Source organism: Ictidomys tridecemlineatus, chromosome 9 (assembly GCF_052094955.1).
Source record: "Ictidomys tridecemlineatus isolate mIctTri1 chromosome 9, mIctTri1.hap1, whole genome shotgun sequence".
Lineage (NCBI taxonomy): Eukaryota > Metazoa > Chordata > Mammalia > Rodentia > Sciuridae > Ictidomys > Ictidomys tridecemlineatus.
In genome coordinates this window covers 146,716,576-146,735,730 of record NC_135485.1, presented here as the reverse complement: position 1 = coordinate 146,735,730, position 19,155 = coordinate 146,716,576, and positions in this window count along the sequence as shown.

The following is a 19,155-nucleotide window of genomic DNA, read 5'->3' as shown; positions in this document are numbered from 1 at the left end:
CAGGGAAGCCGTTCAGGCCCTGTCCCTCCGCTAAGAGTCACTTCCCCATGATGCAATGCTTACAAAATAAGAGATTCTCTTCTGGAAGTAAGTAGAATTTATGTGAAGAAGACTTGGGTCTCATGGAACCCTGAGGAACTCCAGGGAGAGAGAGGAGGCCAGAAGGGACTCTGAGGGAGAAACCCATTTGAGGCCCATGTGGGGGCTCCTCTATGTGGGTAGCCTGGAGAATGCACAATGCAGCGCTAGGAATAGCTCTCCGAAAAACATTTCAGACTCTGTCCTCAGCTTGGAACATTTTAAACACCACGAAAGTAGCATCAAGCCAACCCGTCACTGAGGAGGAAAGACTAAATGACAGATTGTGATTATGGACAAACACTATTTCTTTAACTCAGACATTTTCCAGGAAGTGAGCAGGAGAGTTGTAGACAGTCGGCATGTGGGTGGCCGACTTGGCTCCAGGATCCTGAGCACCATGGAGCAGCAGGGCTTTCTTCAGCCCACTTCAGTGGCTGCAGTCAGTGAGCCTGTGGCTAGTGGGAGGTCAGCACCCAAGGAGCTGGTGCAGCTCTTTAGCCGGGCTCGCACACTCGTGTGCACACACAAAGCCGAGACTGGATGGCCCTGGGTGGAAGGGACTGGAAAAGAGGTGAACTCTGAGACCCTCCTTCCTTAGGGCTCCTGGAGCCGGCCAACAGGTCGAGCCTGCACTCCTAGATCTGCTGACCCAAGCTGCCACCCAGGTGTCCACAGGTGGCCTGAGTGCAGCTGGTGACAACAGACCTGGGTCCCAGCCTGGCCCCACACCCTCTGTTCGGTCCTGAGTTGTGTCATGCTGTCAGCCACAGCAGGTGTTCTGCATCCTGAGGACTGGACATGTTTCCAAGCCACATGTCTTGCTGGCTGGGTGCCTTGGACACCTTTGGTGGCTAGTGTGCACCTCACCCCTTTCTTCTTCCCTCCAGGATACTGACTTTAGGCAGGAATCTGCCTCTTCCTGAGGCCTTCTATGGGACTGAGAGGCACCATGCCAGGGAAGAGGGAAGCCAGTCCTGAATGGTCCAAAACACACCTCGAGAATACAGTGAGTTTTCCTATTTGGTCCAGGAGGGAGCCTCTGATGGGAAGTGACATGATCTAATGGCAGCATACCAGTCACTGTCCCAAAAAGGGGAACAAAAAAACTTTTGCCTCTAAGGAGGGAAATTTGCTGCTGATCAAACTGTCAAACTGGTTTGAGGCTGTTGAATGGGTAGGTAAAGCCAAAGGGAGGAGAGGAGAAAGGCACAAAGTCATAGCCCTGGAGTCACAAGAGCAAAGGGCATCACCAGAGCCACTGTCCCTGCATCAGGAAGGCCACCAAAGCACCTCTGTGCAGTGCACCTGCAGGAGCCGGATCCCAGCAGGTCCAAGCACCCGTGGCCACTAGCTCTGGCCTAGGAACCACAGAAGCCAGGAGACAAGAAAACCTCCCTCACCCCACCCTCCAGCCCTTGCCAGCGTCCCTGGGTGAAACGTAGCCGGAGTGGGTGGCAGGGCTGTGTGGCTCCGTGCAGAGGAGAGGACGGCCACGGAGCCGAGGCAGCAGGCACCAGTGTCCAGGTGCTCACCCGCTGGAGAAAGTCAAGTGTAAGTAAACAAGACTGGCATCCTCGCCTCCGTCCTCACGGGGGACAAAGCCGCCTTGACAGATGATACGGCGGAAGGAAACTGCATCTCTGCTGCCATTGGGCCAGCCAGCAGCCAACCCTGAAGGGTCCCCTGCTTCCAGGCATCTCATTTTGAACAAAAAAAAATACGTTTCAATACTTTTAAATCTGGGTTGAGACTGGCTGCTCTTGCCTCCTGGAAGCACTGTACTGATAATCAGAAGCCTGAGCTTCTGTCCTGCTCCATCTGAGATGCTATTGGTCGAACCAAGGGGTACTGTGATAGCAATTACTCCACAGTGGAAACAGGGCAGGGCGACCGCTGAGATAATGCGTATGCTTTGCCAGCTGGTCCCCATCTGGCTCTTGTGTCACTCTTCCCAATCATGATCTCTTCGTGTGTGGTAGGGCTGAGCCATGGGCTCAGAGGTTCACCATACCCCATCAAGAGCCATGCTTCCCCCACTCCAGCTGCCGTTTCTTACCATGGGAAGGATGGGCACACCTCGTGGTGAAGCTCAGCACCTGCCACCTACATGGTTTGCAGAGGAAAACTGCTGGATCCCAGTGTTTTCATGTTGTCCATGCCTTAGTTGTATTTACCAGTACAGCTTGTCTCTTCCACATTTCTCCAGGTTCTCTGGTATTGGAGAAGGAGTTCCTGGTGTGTTTGGAAACTTAAGAGGCTGAGGTTCTAAACAACCCCTGCCAGCCTGAGCCATATAATACTGGGCATGTGACTAACTCTCCCTGCTTCTGTCCCTAAATTAGGGGCTTACACATAATTATCTCCAAATCCCTTCTGCTTCCAAATTTCAAATGGTTTAGCATCCTTACTGCCAAATCCAGGGGTGGTGAGAGCCAGATGATCTGAGTGAATTGCTCCCATCTGCCATGATGACAGGGCAGCTTGGAACCCAGTGCGCCTTCTCCCAGAAACAACTTGTCTTGGAGGAGCCTCAGACACATCAGCAGAAGAGGGTGCTTCATGCCCCCACCAGGACACGCACCTGTTTTACTTTAAAGGAGTGGAGTTGTTCATGCATAACCTACATGTGAGCGGCCTCCCAAATCAGCCACTTCCTCACCGTGTGCAAACCTGAGGCAGGATGGAGCAGCGAAAGCCATTCAGGAGCACAGCTGCCAGGTGCAGAGGGCACCCAGAGAGACTTTCCTTTTAACCCTTTCTTCCCCAGCAAAATCATGACTTCTCCCCACTCCCTTGGCTTTCCGTGCCACACAGGAAACCTGGCACCAACCTGAGCTGGCTGCTGCCTGTTATGTCTACTAAATCTTCTTTAAATAAAACGGACCCGGAACACAGCAATCCTTTTGCCCATGCCCCTTCAGCCTCCCTGAGCAAGCCCAAGTCACTCCCGCGTAGGAAAGGGTGTGCCAAAGGAGTCGGGAAGACCCCGCCAGGCTGCGGAGGACCAGGCTCCGGGCGCAGGGCACTTGCCAGCCGTCCTCAGGGTCTCGCCAAGGGAGTGAACAAAAGTCCACTGCGCACACAGGCTGCAGCTTTCCACATCTCCAGCACACCAAGGAAAAGGCTTCCACTCGCTTTCCGTTAATTTGAACCAAAATTTGTCTCATCGTACAAATTTCTCTTTAAATACTACAGAGAATTAATAGAGCTTTTCTTTTCTTTCTTTTTTTTTTTTTTTTTTGGTACTGGGGATTGAACCCAGGGGTGCCTAACCACTGAGCAACATTCCGAGCCCTTTTTAAAATATTTTATTTAGAAACTGGGTCTTGCTGAGTTGCTTAGGGCCTTACTAAGATATTGAGGCTAGCTTGGAACTTGTGATCCTCCTGCCTCAGCCTCTCAAGCTGCTGAAATTACAGGTACACACAACCACACCCCGCTGATAAAGCATTTTTTGTTATCAAGCAGTTGGCAACCTGTTTTATACCTTCTGTAACATCACAATGACCATTTCACAGAAACATTACTAAGTAGTGTGTTTGATGTGTTGCTTGGTGTTCATGCATCTTAAATGAGGCTCACGTATTTATCCAGCCAAAGAAATGACGGGACAACCTTTGCTCTTGGCTTCAACATAAGCAGAATATTAATGTAATGCACAATTGTACTGTCCACTTTCTGTGATAAACTACAAATAATCATATTTGTAAAATAATTTATGCATAACAGCAACCATGTGTCTAAAACTATTCGACACACTGAGATTCTACACACTGTGAAATAGGCCTTGAAATTATACTCTCTGGTTAGTGTCAAAATTATACTCACTGGTTAGTGAAATATATAGGGGATAAAATAATACTAGGCTTTCTCTGTGAACTGTTAAATGAAGAAAAGCTTTCTCTAGAGCCTTTCTAAAGGAAATATGCAAATTGTTTAAATTTACCACTACACATACAACTTTGCCAAAATTTAATATATGTTAACATGGAATATCTACCATTTTCAAAAAGCACCTAGTATTTAATGTCACTTCATATTAGAGACTGGTGATGAAGTCTCTGGCTGTGTAGATTCAAGTCTTGGCTTCCCTCCTATCTAGCATGTGACCTCAACTCCCTGTGACTCCATTGCATGTCTGTGAAATAACAACATGCTCATGGCTGGTTGCTGAGGAGATTAATGGTTTAATACATGCCTAGTGCTTAGAATACTGCCCAGAACAGAATAAGGGCTCAGTAAAAGTGAACTACCCTCTTACCATTATTCCACAATTTAGGAGATTGAGATGTCAAGTTGGTGCTGCTCTGGGAGCACTTCTGCGCTTACACAAGACCAGTTGTGTATTTCACTGCCTGCCTCACTGATCACACCCACCACTCTCCAGCTAATATTCCTACTAGTTGACTGATGATTTTATTTTGTATGTTTAAATATTTGATATAGTATAAAGTGGAGATCTACCCTTATATTTTTGCATGTGACTATCCTGTTCTCCTAGAACTGTTTATTCAATGATGTCTTAGACAGTTTTGCATTGCTGTGACATAATACCTGAGGCTGGGTAATTGTAAAGGAAAGGTCTATCCAGCTCTCAGTTCTGGTAGTTCAGGAGCATGGTGCTGGAACCTCATGCCAGATGGCATCACTGTGGCAGCCCTTGTGAGAGTGGGGAGCTGTGCCTGAGAAAGAGGATTCCAGGCAGTTGATTCATAAGGAGGCTGTGGCAGGTACTCCATTACAGTGACGGAGAGCTGACTATCACAGCCCCATGACTACGTCATGCAGAAGAGTCTCCTCACTTCACCTGCTCACCCAGTCCCCGCAACCACAGCTGGTTTCCCACTCCACACTGTTGCCTTTTCCAGATGCCACAGGTGGGAGCCAGGCAGAGTCAGCCGAGCTAGATGGGCTTCCTTCAGGGTCTCTCCACACTCCTATTTCCAATCTCCTCCTCTTTAATTCTCTGCTGTTCCTGCTCTTACTACCCAGATACTAATGTGGCTCCATTTTAAAAAAATAAATAAATAACAGCAGCTTCTCCCTCAAGGCCTGTCCAGAGGAAGGGGGTGTGGCCCTTGTCCTTGGGGAAAACCCAGGAGCACTCCTAGGCAGACAGCCCCCCTGCTGAGTTGTTTGTCTGTAAATAACAGGAGAGGTCTGCGGTGCCAGGTGACTTAGTCACCATAGGTGGGGACCCAAAACAACCCCTAGCAGCCACCAATCAGCATGAGACAGGGAAATACCTGGGATGCCAGATGACCCCCCAGTAGTTTAGGGTGCTTGATAACAAGTTGGGAAACCAAGTAGTTCAGCACGTACTCCCCTCGTGGCCTAAACCAATCAGTTCAAAGGAATCCCCCTCTTATACTAACCAATCATCCCCACCCAACTTGTTCCCGCCAGTGAATGAGCTAATCAATGTTAAGAGTTGGTGTTTGACTTTCCCGCGGTGTGAAATGATTTGCTGTGTGATGCTGTGACGCATACAGTACCCCCCAAAACCTATAAAATCTCACTGAACAAAGGACCAGGACTCACTCCCTGGGGCCGCTGCATGGGAAAGGGTTGAGTCCAGGCTCGAGCTTGCAATAAAGACTCTTGTGTGATTGCATCGGATTTGGCTCCTGGAGGTCTGTTGGGTCCCACGAATCTGGCATAACATCCCCCGGACCCCAGGACCCCCAAACCAGAGAGTCTAACACCGGTGAGTCTTGTTATTTGTTGTCTGTTGTCGTCTTTGTTCTGACTACAGCCCATAGAATCTGTATTCTGGGCTGGCAACTGGCCTTGGTGGACGCACTATAGGGTGCCGGCCAGGGCTCCTGGGAGACGTCCCAGACCCCAATCTGTAGGGAACGCTTCCCCAATCTGGGGTCGTCAGACCCAATCTATAGGGGACGCTTCCCCATCTGTTTGTAATCTGTGTCTTTGTGTGTCTTTTTGTCTGTGTCTCTGTTAAGTGAGCTGGCATTGTTTTAGGTTGGACGAAATGGGACAGACTCAGACTACCCCCTTTCTTTGCTAGTGTCTCATTTTGATGAGGTTAGGGAAAGAGGGCAAATTTGAGTGTTGTGGTAAAGATTGCCAGCTTTTCTCTTCTCACCTCTTAACACTGCTTTGAGCTGTGTTTTAAAGAACTTTGATAAACTGGACTCCCTTTGTTAAGCGAGATTAGCGAAGCAATGTTTTCTTTCTTCCCCTAGTTGGCTTGAGTGCACCCACTGCAGAGGGAAATGCCTGCTGGGGATCTAGGAACTTTGGTATCTCCCTTTTTCTTTTTCTCAAAACCCTGTCCTTATTATTAAATTGGCATTAATTGGCTTCTCGGACAGGAACTGAACTTTCAGTTACAAATTTTGGCACCCCAGATGGGACTCTAGAGGAGCCCCCGCTTCACTTTCTTGGGGAAGCATCACACTCCAAACAACTGTGTGCAGAGAATATGAGATGAACTTTTTGAGAGCCGACTACTGAAAAGTTAGGAGATGTGGAGTGTGCTTGGAGCCTGGGGTCCAACCAAACTAGAGGAGCTAATCCTGTAAGTAAAAGTGGGGACTGAGGGACTCCCAGCAGCTGCGGAAGCACTTTTGCTTCGGGGAAATCCCTCCTTCCTTCCCTGCACTGTAAGGATTACTCCACTTCTGTCTACTTAAAAAAAGGGGGGGGGTGGGGACATTGAATGCAGTAATGTGTTGATATTATAGATTGTTTCTTGGAAATGATTTTGGCTGAATGTGTGTCTAAAAGATGATGTTTTATTGTAACAATCTGGTATCTGAATGGGTTTTTGAAGCATTGCACAATGCTGCAGTTAAAAGTTGGGTTTAGGTAATTGTTTAGTTTATGATTTCAGATAATTCATGCCAGAGAACCTAAATACTTAGGATGGAAAACTAAAGAACTCTACTTCCAAATTGGCAAGTAACTCCCAATCATTCAGTTTTTTCACCAATTTTTTGAACTGGGTAGCCTGGGAAGATTTCACCAAGTATACCAGTGCATTAATTAGGGCAAGGATAGTCAATCACGGTATGGTATCTGTTCCCCTCAGTGTGTAGGATTTGGGAAAGGAAAGTGTTGGATTGGGATGTTGGTCTGGATTATTGGAGTGACATTGAATAGCAACGGTCTTGGGAATTTTTAAAGCTTAATTTTGGATATACATGGTAGTATGGTTCTCTTTTGGATTTTTTTTTCAGGTGATTTAATGTAACTTAATACTACTTTAGGAACTTCAGAAAAAAGGAAGTGGCTTAATGATCATGAAGGGATTTCTTCTGACGGTAGCTTTTATATTATCAAGTAAGATCCTATTTTCAGTTATGTGTGAGCAAGTTTTTCTAATGTAAGAAAATTTTTCCTTTGACAAAACAAGATGTAAATTTATGAAATTTTGTGAATTGTATCTTAAACTTATATCATAATTTTTAACACCCAAACCTGAAAATTATGACTTAAGGTTAAAATGCCTTAGGCATGAGGTTTCTGCTCAGAATAGCAGTTTTCCCTGCTCCTTCCAGACCTCAGCCAGGACTCAAGTTGAAATGCAAATAGAAGAAGCCTGAAGCACTCAGTAGGAGACTTGTCTGAGGCCCAAGAGAAAAAGAGTTAAGGTGTCTTTTACCTGAACTTAAAGTAGACTAAACCAAAAAAAGTAAACTTATGGTAATTTTTAATTACCAGCCAGTCATTTTTTTCTAGGACTCTGGCTTTTTCTTAGATTCTGTATTTTTTGAGCTCATAATTTTGATCCTACAGACTTAGGTTAATGTTTTTCTGATCACTTCAATTTTTGATCAACTGTGGAGTTTTTAAACATTGCAATGGAGATTTCACCTGTGAAAAGCTACAAGGCCTTTACTATTGTGTTAAGTGTGCACACTTCTGTTATGTGTTGTATGTCTGTATGTGTGTATGTCCATATATCATGCAGTGATATGACAATTGGCAGATATATGAGGAGCTTCATGAAATTAAAAAAAAATGGGTCCAAATATCTTTGATTCACGTGACTTAAACGATTCAATTTAAATTGGGTAAACAGATACAAATAATGATGTCTTTAAAATTAAGCTTACAAGTTTTTCTAGGTGTTCAAAAAAACAAATAAAATGTTGATGTCTATGAAATATCTGATATGCTTTGGTTCTAGGACTTTTCTTCAACAAGGAAGAAATGGCTAACACCGTTCAATACACTTGTCTGATGTTTTGATAAAATAAGTAAAGTAGATTTGACATGAGATTACTCATTTATGTATACTTTTGTTGGATATCTGATTGATTTACAAGGTTAAAATGCTAAATGTTAAATATACCATTGAATACTCTTAACTCCTTGAATTGCATTGGGTAACATTATCGATGGTTTCGTAAGTTGGAAAATTAAAAAAAAAAAAAAAATTTTTTTTGTTTTGTCATTCCTGATACTTAGACGTTGTGTTTTCATCAAATGGTAAACAGATGTGATTCTATATACAAGGGTTTTTAGAAGATTTCTATATACAAAGGCCCAAAAGTTTCAACTGTTCCAATTAAGAGTATAATAAGTAAAATCAAGTATTTCTTTTTATTAAAATGAAATAGTCTGCCTAAATTCAGAAGCTTACAAGGATTGTTTTAAAATTTGAACAGAAAAGAAGGTTAACAGATGGAAAGGAGAAATTAGAAGGTTCTAGGTATGGATTTAATAGAAGGAAAATGTGTTTCTAGATAAGAGAGTCTATTAAGTAAATAAGAGGGTTTAAGTAAGTGATAAAGAAGGCCTGTGTAAGTTGGTTATATGTGTAAGTTTTTTGAGCAAGTAATCTTAAAGAAATTAAATAGCTGGTTAAACAAGAACTGTTATTTTAGAGAATTGTGCTATGATATTTCTTTAAAAGCTAAATTTGGTTAATATAAAAACATCAATGTAATTGTAGTGCTATTAATGTGTTCATATCTTCCAGGTATACAAGTCTGTAACGCAGAAGCTTTAAAAGAACATTATATCAAGTTGGTGTTCTAAAGTTATATGGTAATTTTAGGCTTAAAAGAAAAACATGTTGGAGATTTATTTATATCATTTGTGTTCTATAACTAGACTTGTTATCAATAAGATATGTAAAGTTCTATGTTATTTTTTACACTGAGATACAATTTAAATGTATTTTTAATTAATGAGAGCCTAATCTATGTAAAGATTAATATTGCAAAACACAAAAGTACTTTGCTACTTTTCTACAAAAGGTTAAAAGCTTTCAGCTTTTCTTTAATTCATGTTTTAGATGTGATATTATATTGTATTAGCTAATATTCATATGAACTTGAGCAACAATTTATGTAAGCTTTGTAAAATGATGTTTAAAAAGCAAAGATCAGCTTCAGAACTACAGCACTTTACTTAAAATTTATGAAGAGCCCTGCCTTACCTGAGATAAGGCCTGCGTCCCATCTCACTACATGTGAGAATGACTACGAAAGAAGTAGGCCAGATTTCAGTACATTTAAAGTTGTGTCCAAAAGTTGGTTTTTGTCAAGATTACTAGGATCTCAAATAGGGGATATGATGTATAACTCTGCCAAAGTTCGCGGTAGCTATTACACGAACTAAATATGTTTTTACTCTTGCTAATTTTATTTTGTAGTTTTCTTATAAATGACCTAAAGATTACCCATTAATGTTTTGCAGAGATACTGGCTTAAGAACTCACAACCTGGATTAATTTAAGATAATGAGTTATCACCTACAGGATAGAGAGATAGACATTAAAGCCCAGTACTCTTAATATAAGGCTGTTGATTTGCTGTATGTTGAAGATTAAGATTTAAAATTAAAGTTAAATTAAAAAGGCCAAGAAAACCAATATTTGGCTCTTGCCTTCTGAGTCAGTCTGAATCAGGGACTTCTCCAAAGAGCTCTGCAACTCTGGGCCACATAACCTCCCGATCAGGAAGATTCATGAGACCACTGGAGAACAGAAAGCCAGTCAGTGCATTTGCTATGAAGAGGGGGGGTCATCAGAGAAGGGAGACATCTCTGATGCTTCTTCCAAGGGAAGCCACTTGGTCAAGCAAGACCTGGACCCATCCTAGTGCAAATGGCACTAGCGGAACTGAGAAGCTGCTCTAAGGCCCCAGGACTCCATGGAAACTCGGCTGACTGTTAACAATAGACAGAAACAAAAGTCAGTTTGACTGCTTCATCTTAAACACTTAGCAAAGATGGGTAAAACCAAAACAGAGATATTCCTGGGCATTTTAAATAATAATAATAGTTAAATGTAACTTAAGGTATACAACTTATGTTAGCTCCCAAGAATAAGTAAGACTGGAGGCTACAGAAGAGATTCTTAGGCAGGAATGCCTGATAACGATCAAAAGAGACTATCAAGAGGAACTGACAGAGTAGTTTTTAGTTTGAGGCCTACAGATATTCCTAACCTACACAGGAGGCTTAGTGTTTGCTAGTATGAGTATCCAGCCCTGAGTCACAGAATTAAAGGCAGCACCAGGGCCAGCAGCGTGCAAGGAGCAGAACAGAGTGTGAGCCAGAGAAAGAGGAAGGCCCAGGGCCCAAGGTTGTTTCCAGTGCAGGCCCAGGTGATGGGGACTCTCCCACCAGGCCCCACTCACCGTTCCCTCCTCCCGGTTGTGCCCAGCTGGGGAAGGGGCCTTGCAGGACCTTCCAGGTGCAAACCCCCTTGTGTCTCCCTGGCCTTCTCTCTCCCTTCAGGCAGCTCCAAGTGGGCCAACCCCAGAACAGGGGCGAGGCTCAGGCAATCTGCCTTCCGGAGCTCCAACCACAGCCCTGTTCCAGGAGGTCTCCTGTCCAGGAAGCCCTGCTGCTACAGTCAAGTGACGCGACCCCTCCCAAGGTACGCCTACACACCCCTCTCTGTAGGATAAGCCTGTGTCCTGCTGCTGTCTCCTGGCCACCAAGCCTCCCAGGAACCTGCCCGAAGCCTCCTCTGCCTCTCTCCAGGGCTGTGGCACCTGCCAGTCAGAGGAGCATCGGATTTCAGGACTTCCACCATTTTAATCAAATGCATATGCTAGTGTCTATGACAACAGTCACTCCGTGAGAAACTGTTTTACACCTGAGATCCCAGGATATGTATTTCACACAAAGTGTGATGACATTCCCAAACTAGACTTTCAACATAAATGCATCACATCAGAATAAAATGTACGGGAGGGTGGAGCAGCAATGGGGCCAAGGAGGAAAGACAGACAGCACAAGGCCTAGAGAGGAGCTTGGCTACAAGGCTTGGGATGAACGATGACAGTTTCCGATCATGACACCACATATTCACTGAGGCAGAGTAAGATATCTTTATTTAAAAATGTAAATATTGGAACTGGGGTTGTGGCTCAATGGTAAAGGACTTATCTCACATGCATGGAGTATTGGGTTCAATTCTCAGCACCACATAAATAAATAAAAATAAAAGTAATGTACCCATTTAGAACTAAAAAACAAAAGTCTTTGAAAATCACAAATATTTGCAAATGCCATAAGCAATATCCTTTGTTTTTGTTTAAATTTATGATGAAAAATTTTAGATCTCTACTTTAAAATATTAAAAGGTATACACCATTTTTCAAAAAGCTTTCAGGGGGAATGGCATAGTGTTGCACACCTATACCAGGACCTTGGGAGAATGAGGCAGGAAAATTGCAAGTTCAAGACCAGCCTCAATGACCTAGCAAGACCCTGTCTCAAAATAAAAAATAAAAAGGACTGGGGATAAAGCTCAATAATAGAGTACCCCTGGATCCAAAAACCGGTACTGCAAAACTAAATAAAAAAATACGAATTTAAAAATTTTTTTTAAAACCCTAAAAGGCATCCCAGCCCCGTTGTTTCTTACATCCCCAGCCTCCTCTTCCACCCTCCTGCTAGGTTGGAATTTTCCAGTCCTTTCTAGGGGTGTGTCTGTCTGAATGTTACAAAGTACAAGGTGTAAATGAGCCCAACTATTGTATTCAGGAAAATGTTTCTGGAAATCAATCACACTGAATTGAAAATGCTCAGTTTACAATGAAGGAAATATAGATGATAAAGAAGCTTCTTTCCTTCTCTGTCTGTCTTTCTGTAAATCTGCTGTGCTAGTGGCTCGTGGGTGGTCTTCACACCAAAGAGCATGGTCCTAGCTTTATCCCCTCCACTCCTCCACTTTTTCTGACCAGTGATTCAGCATCCTGCTAGTCCAAGTGTGTTCTGAGGACCCATAACATGGGTGCCCCTGGACACTTGTGGGGAAAAAGAGCAATCAGGCCCAACTTCAGGTTTCTGAAGCCAAGCAGGTGTTTCAGGCACCCAGGTAAAGGCACACTGGAGGTGGAGGAACCCTGGGCGGAGGCTCCCACCTGCCTGGTGTTTATGTGTTGTTATGCTCCAGAAAGTTCTAGAAAAGGCACAATGGATGTTTTTAAGGTTGGATTTATTGTTATATTATAAAATTTCAGATCTTAATAAAAGTATGCCATGAGAGGACAAATAGCTTGTTCAAGGTGGTGGCAGAACAGAGCTAAACTAGAAACTCTGCTCTTTGTTCAGAAAGAAGTTACACATTTGTTTACATAATTATAATCATTGGCATTTGTTACCTTTCTATTGCTGTAACAAAATGCCTGAGAAAATCAACCTAGACAAGAGGTTTGCTTTGGTTCCCAGTATGGAAGGCTCCAGGCTATGGTCACTTGGCTCCTGCCGCTGGGCCTGTCATGAGGCTGCTTACTGTGGAGGAGGAAGGCTGCTCCCCTCAGGGCTGCCAGGAAGCAGGAGAAGGAGGGCTCAAGTCCCAACATCCTCTTTAAGGGCATGCCCCCATGTACTAAAGGTTCTGCCACCCCCCAGTGCCATCAGATGGGACGAAGTCCTTAGCAGAGGATGCCTTGGGTGACACTTAAGATCAAATCATAATGATATCTAGCAATATTTCAATATTGATCACCCCCATGCCCAGTGTGTGGAAGCCATCAGCAAAGCCCACCAGCATGAAAGCAGAGGGTCTTCTTGGCATTAATACTTGTGTGGCAGCCTCGTATTTCTGATCAGAGTGTCTGGTAAATATTTACTGCCAATTGATTTGTGGGGGTGTGATAAAGCAAGACCATCATCCTGAGTAAGGATCCCTGAGTTACTTAGGAAAAAAAAACACAGGTCATGTGAGAAGGGTTAATGACATCTCAACATGGCCCTTTTGGCAAGGGGAAGTCACGTAAGACCAACGGTTCTCAACTACTCCCCTCTCTGTTAGCTGATAGCAATTGTACCATTTGGGCCAGAAATGGGCCACATATATAATGGCAGTCTCCTAAAATGGTCCTGCCTAGTGACAGCTGAGCCATTTCAGCTTGTGTAAGTGACAAAGTCACCCAATGATACAAGTCCCATTAATTGACACGTGACAGTACATGTGAAATAGATTTCCCCATGCCGCTGGATCCTCCCAGGGAGGGTCGTGGGATGGGAGTAGGCTGGAGCAGGGCCCCCACAGTCACACGCGGGGTGTAACCCAGAGGCAGAGTCTGAGGTGGCCTCTGGGGATGACTGGCCTTACAAGTGGGCTCAGTGCCTTATAAGGGAGCCTGGGAGCTTCTTCACTCCCACCACTCAAGGACACAGCAAGAAGACACTGTCCACAAAGCAGGCACCTGGTCTGCCTCTCCAGACTCCAGGACTGTGACATCAGATCTGTGTTGCTCATCATTCTCCAGCCCAGTAGGCCTCGTGGCAGCTGGGGTGGAATAAGCAGGAGGGATGGTGGGAGTGAGAAGGGGCGAGGGGTAGGAGGGTCTCCAGAGACAACAATAACCACCCCAAGCTAGACTTCATGTGCACCAGAGAGCCCTGCCCATGTTCAGAGAGGAGGGCAGGAGGTTTTAAACTGCCCTTTGTCTTAGCTAAAACCATCCCTCGTGGGCTGGGGTTGTGGCTAGCACATGCAAGGCCCTGGGTTCCATCCTCAGCACCACATAAAAATAAATAAAATAAAAGTACTGTGTCCAACTACTGCTACAGTCTGGCTGGGCACAATTCAGGAGCCACTTGTCAAAAATAACAAACTTTATTTTTAGAACCCACACGCCAAACCACACAGCTCTTCAGGAATTCCCTCAGAGCCCAACTGCCACCACCGGCTTCCCACAAGCCTCTCAACACCCTCACTCCTCCTGCTCTTGAGGCCGATTGGCTGGGTCATGTGGGCGGAGCCAAAAAAATGTCCCCCAATGAGCAGCTCCGTGGTCTGAAAGGGCAGGGAAACAGCGAAACAGCCCAATGAGCATCACCACAGAGGAGCCAATCAATTGGCAGCTAGAAGTTTGCTGGGGCTGCTGTGAGCCAATCATCAGCCGGCAGCTGGAAGTTTGCTGGGGCCCCTTTGGCTGTAGCTCTCAACATCTCCCCCTCTCTGTTTAAACAACAAGCATGTGGCTTAGGGACCGTGCCTGGCTTAGGTTGTCCAATATTACATGTGGTCCTTACCCATCATCGGATGAGCTGACCTCAAGGCGTCAGCCTCCTGTTGGTACCACTGCAATTGGATCTTACCCATCATTGACTACCGATCCAGCATACAGCCACACTTGTGGATAGGTCTTTGTACCAGCATCAGGGTGAGGTTCTTTGCCTCACCTCTATTGGCCCCCAAATTTTAGCTTTTAGCTGAACACCATCACAAGCAGAAGGGAGGAAGATACACCAAGTCAATTGACAGCTCCTTTTGGAAAAATTGTATCACCGATGACACCATCAGCAAAAATACCCCAACACTACCACAAGTTGCTGCACCAACAGATAGTTCACAATGCATACAAGTGAGTTCACAGTGCATACAAGTGATTCATAGTCCAGGCAAGTTCTGCAAGCAGTTCAGTGATGGCTCCTTTTGGAAAAATTGTACCACCGATGACACCATCAGCAAAAATACTCCAACACTACCACAAGTTGCTGCACCAACAGATAGTTCACAATGCATACAAGTGAGTTCACAATACATACAAGTGATACATAGTCCAGGCAAGTTCTGCAAGCAGTTCAGTGATAGCTATTGCAGAAGCTGTAGACTGGTTTTATTTTTGTCTTTACCAGCACTGGGATGAAGATAGGAATTCTGGCAATAATGGCTAAAGAAAAAATTATGTAACATTCCAGAAGGCATTAAAAGAAAACAATTTTCTGAATAATTTACATTATCTTGAACAGAATTATTAAATATAACGAAAAGGAAAGGTGAAAGTAAACAAACAGATCTGTTAACCTCCTTTTTTGTTCACATATTAAAATAATCCTCAACAACTGTTTACCCAATTTAAATTAAACCATTTAAATCACATGAATAAAAAAAATATTTGGATCCATTTTTTCATGAGCGCTCATCATACATGATATATGGACATACGTACATACAAATACACAACACAAAACACAAGTGTGCACACATAATATAATACATACAACACATAACATAATAGTAAAGGCCTTATAACTTTTTACAGGTGAAATCTCCATTGTAATGTTTAAAAACTCTGTAGTCAAAAAAGAACTGATCAGCAAAACATTAACCTACGTCTGTATGAGCTCAAAAAACAAAATAGAACATCATGATGGGAAAGGGCAATAATAAAATAGATATTGAAAAAAGCATCTTGGTTCTGTCGCAGATGTAAGGATAGCCAAACTGGAGTTCTGGATATCAGCTGTTATGGATTTGAGCCAAATCATCTTCTTTTTGGTCTGTAGAAATCGCTTTAGTTAATCTCTCTGAATCCAAATCGGCTGCTGTTTTCCCTGTAGGAACACACAAAAAGACCCCCGACTCCAGACAATCACTGGGTCAGGACCTTAGTTAATCTCTATGGAATCCAAATTGGCTGCTGTTCTTCCTGTGGAAACACACAAACAGACCCCCGACTCCAGACAATCACTGGGTCAGGACCTTTCCATTGTCCTGTTAGAATATCCTTCCAAAGTACCTTGGGCTTATGTACATTTTTTGGACACATATGCCTTTCCGCAGCACTAAGCCCTGATGAATCCAAATTTAAAAAGTTTAGAGTAAAAAGTGTTATTTTAAATTTATCTTTAGAGAATATATACCCCTTCCCAATTCCCTCTTTTTGCTTTAATAAGTACATTTTAATACTTTGATGAGCTCTTTCAATTATGTCTTGTCCCTGTGGATTGTATGGGATTCCTATTATATGAGTAATGCCAGATGATGAGCAAAATTGTTTAAAAGAGGTAGAAGTATAACCAGGGGCATTATCTGTTTTAAACTGTTTTGGAATGCCCACAGTGACAAAATTTTGTAAGCAATGAGCTATAATATCTTTAGTTTTTTCTCCGGCAAGAAGGGAGCCCACCAAAAATCTGGAAGAAGTTCAACTGTAACATGCAAATATTTTAATTTTCCAAATTCTGGCAAGTGTGTGACGTCCATCTGCCAAATATGGTTAGGTATCAGTCCTTTAGGATTGACTCCAAGATTAACTTGTGGTAAAAAGGTCACACAATTTTGACATTGTTCTATTATTTGTCTAGCTTGTTCCTTAGATATTTTTAAATGCTTTTGTAAAGTATTAGCATTGACATGGAACTTTTTATGAAAATTTATAGCTTCTTCTAGTGTAGAGAAAATATGTATGTCATGTGTAGTTTTATCTGCTAAATCATTGCCCAAACTAAGGGCTCCAGGCAATCCTGTATGTGCCTTAATAAGTCCTATAAAGAACGGATCTTTTCTGTCCCAGATTAGACTTTGTATAGTGGAAAACAAAGAGAAAACAGTAGAGGAAGGGGAAATCCTACCAGCATCTTCAAGGGATACTATAGCATTAACTATATACTGACTATCGGAAAATAAATTAAATACAGAATCTTTAAACATCACAAAAGCTTGTAATACTGCATTAAGCTCTACCTTTTGAGCTGATTGTTTGGGTACTAAAAATGTAAAAGTTTGATCAAGTGTAACTATTGCTGCTGTACCATTATTTGACCCATCAGTGAATATATTTGGAGCATTCATTATAGGTGTTTTTCTTGTTATTTTTGGAAAAATTACAGGATGTGATGACCAAAAAGACAATAAAGGATTAGATGGTAAGTGGTTATCAAATGAAACATTAGATTTGCACATGATTATTGCCCAAGTATTTAACTCATTAGCTAACTCATCAATTTGATCCATAGTATATGGAGTAATAATTTTATTGGGAGAAATTCCAAACACTCCCTTTGCTGCTTTTATTCCTTTGAGTATTAATTGTCCTACAACCTCAGGATACCGAGTAAGAATAGTATTAGGAGAATAAGATAAATGTATCCACAATAATGGACCTTCTTGCCAAAATACTCCTGTAGGAATATTTTTTATTGGTAGTACAATAAATAATAAAGGCAAACTTATCTGAGTTCTATCCAAATGCATATTTTCCATATATGTTTCAATGATTTTTAATGCCTTTCTTGCTTCAGGCATTAATGTGGGGTGAATTTGGATCTGATGGACCTTTCAGGATATCAAATAAAGGTCCCAACTCCCTGTTGGTATGCCTAGATAAGGCCTTATCCAATTTATGTCTCCTAATAACTTTTGAAAGTCATTAAGTGATTTGAGTTGATCTACTCATATTTGAAATTTTGGTAGACGGACTATGGTTGAGGATACTAGAACTCCTAAATAATTAATTGGAAAATTTAATTGTACTTTATCTATTGCTATCTCTAGATTATAATTTTTTAATAAGTTTTTAAGTGTGGCATAACATTCTAGCAATGTGTTATAATCTTTGTGTGCTAATAATACATCATCCATATAGTGAAATATTTGTAGTTCAGGATTTTGATTTCTAAGTGGCTGGATTACTTTGTTAACATAAATTTGACACATAGTTGGGCTGTTAGCCATCCCTTGAGGGAGTACTTTCCATTCATATCTCTGATCAGGATCTTCATGATTCAGTGCAGGGATAGTAAATGCAAAACGTGGACTATCCTCAGGATGAGTTGGAATTTAAAAAAACAATCTTTAATATCTATAACTAAAACATACCAGGTTTTTGGCAAAGCAGACAATTGGGGAATCCCCAATTGATCAGGTCCCATAATAACCATCTCATTATTAATGGCTCTTAAATCTTGCAATAATCTCCTTTTACCAGATTTCTTTTTGATGACAAAAATGGAAATATTATGGGGACATACAGAAGGTTGTATATGTCCTTCTGCTAATTGTTGTTTGACCAGGTCATTGGCTGCTTGTATCTTTTCTTTAGTCAGGGGCCACTGAGGAACCCATACTGGTCTTTCTGATTTCCAAGTAATTTTTATTGTCTCACACCCCTCCTGAAAATCTAATCAATGTCTGTCTGTTCCTTGATCTATTTGTATTGGTGCTGCTATACCTTGTTCTTGTTCTCTAAACCTTTTTCTTTCCTAAAATCTTGTCTAGCCATAATAGTGGACACATTTGAATTGATGTTATTTGTTAATGTTAGTCCTAATTGATCTAGGACATCTCGTCCCCATAAATTTACGGGAAGATGATCCAATACATATGGCTGAATAGTTCCTTCACATCCTTCAGGATCCTTCCAATCTAATACCATCACACTTCTATGGGGATTAGTCGCCACTCCTAGGCCTCAAAGCGTTTGAGTGGCTTATTGTAATGGCCAATGTTTTGGCCATTCTTGATGAGAGATGATGCTAAGGTCTGCACCTGTATCCAGTAGCCCATTAAATTTATGTACTTGAATATTTAGTTTTAGCATGGGGCGAGAATCTAAATTTAAAGAAAGCATAGCCCAATCTATACCTGTGGAGCCTAATCCCCTGGAACCTCTTTCTATAGCATGACTGGAAAATTTATAATGTAGGCTTGGGTATTATTAGTAAATGTGCTATTCTATCTCCTGGTGTAATTACTGATGTACCCTTTGGAGAACTGGCTATAATTTTTATTTCATCTTTATAATCGGGATCAATTACCCCAGGACTTATCATAAGTCCTTTTAGAGTAGAAGAGCTGCATCCCAATAATAAGCCTACTGTTCCTTTGGGAAGAGGTCCTTTCACCCC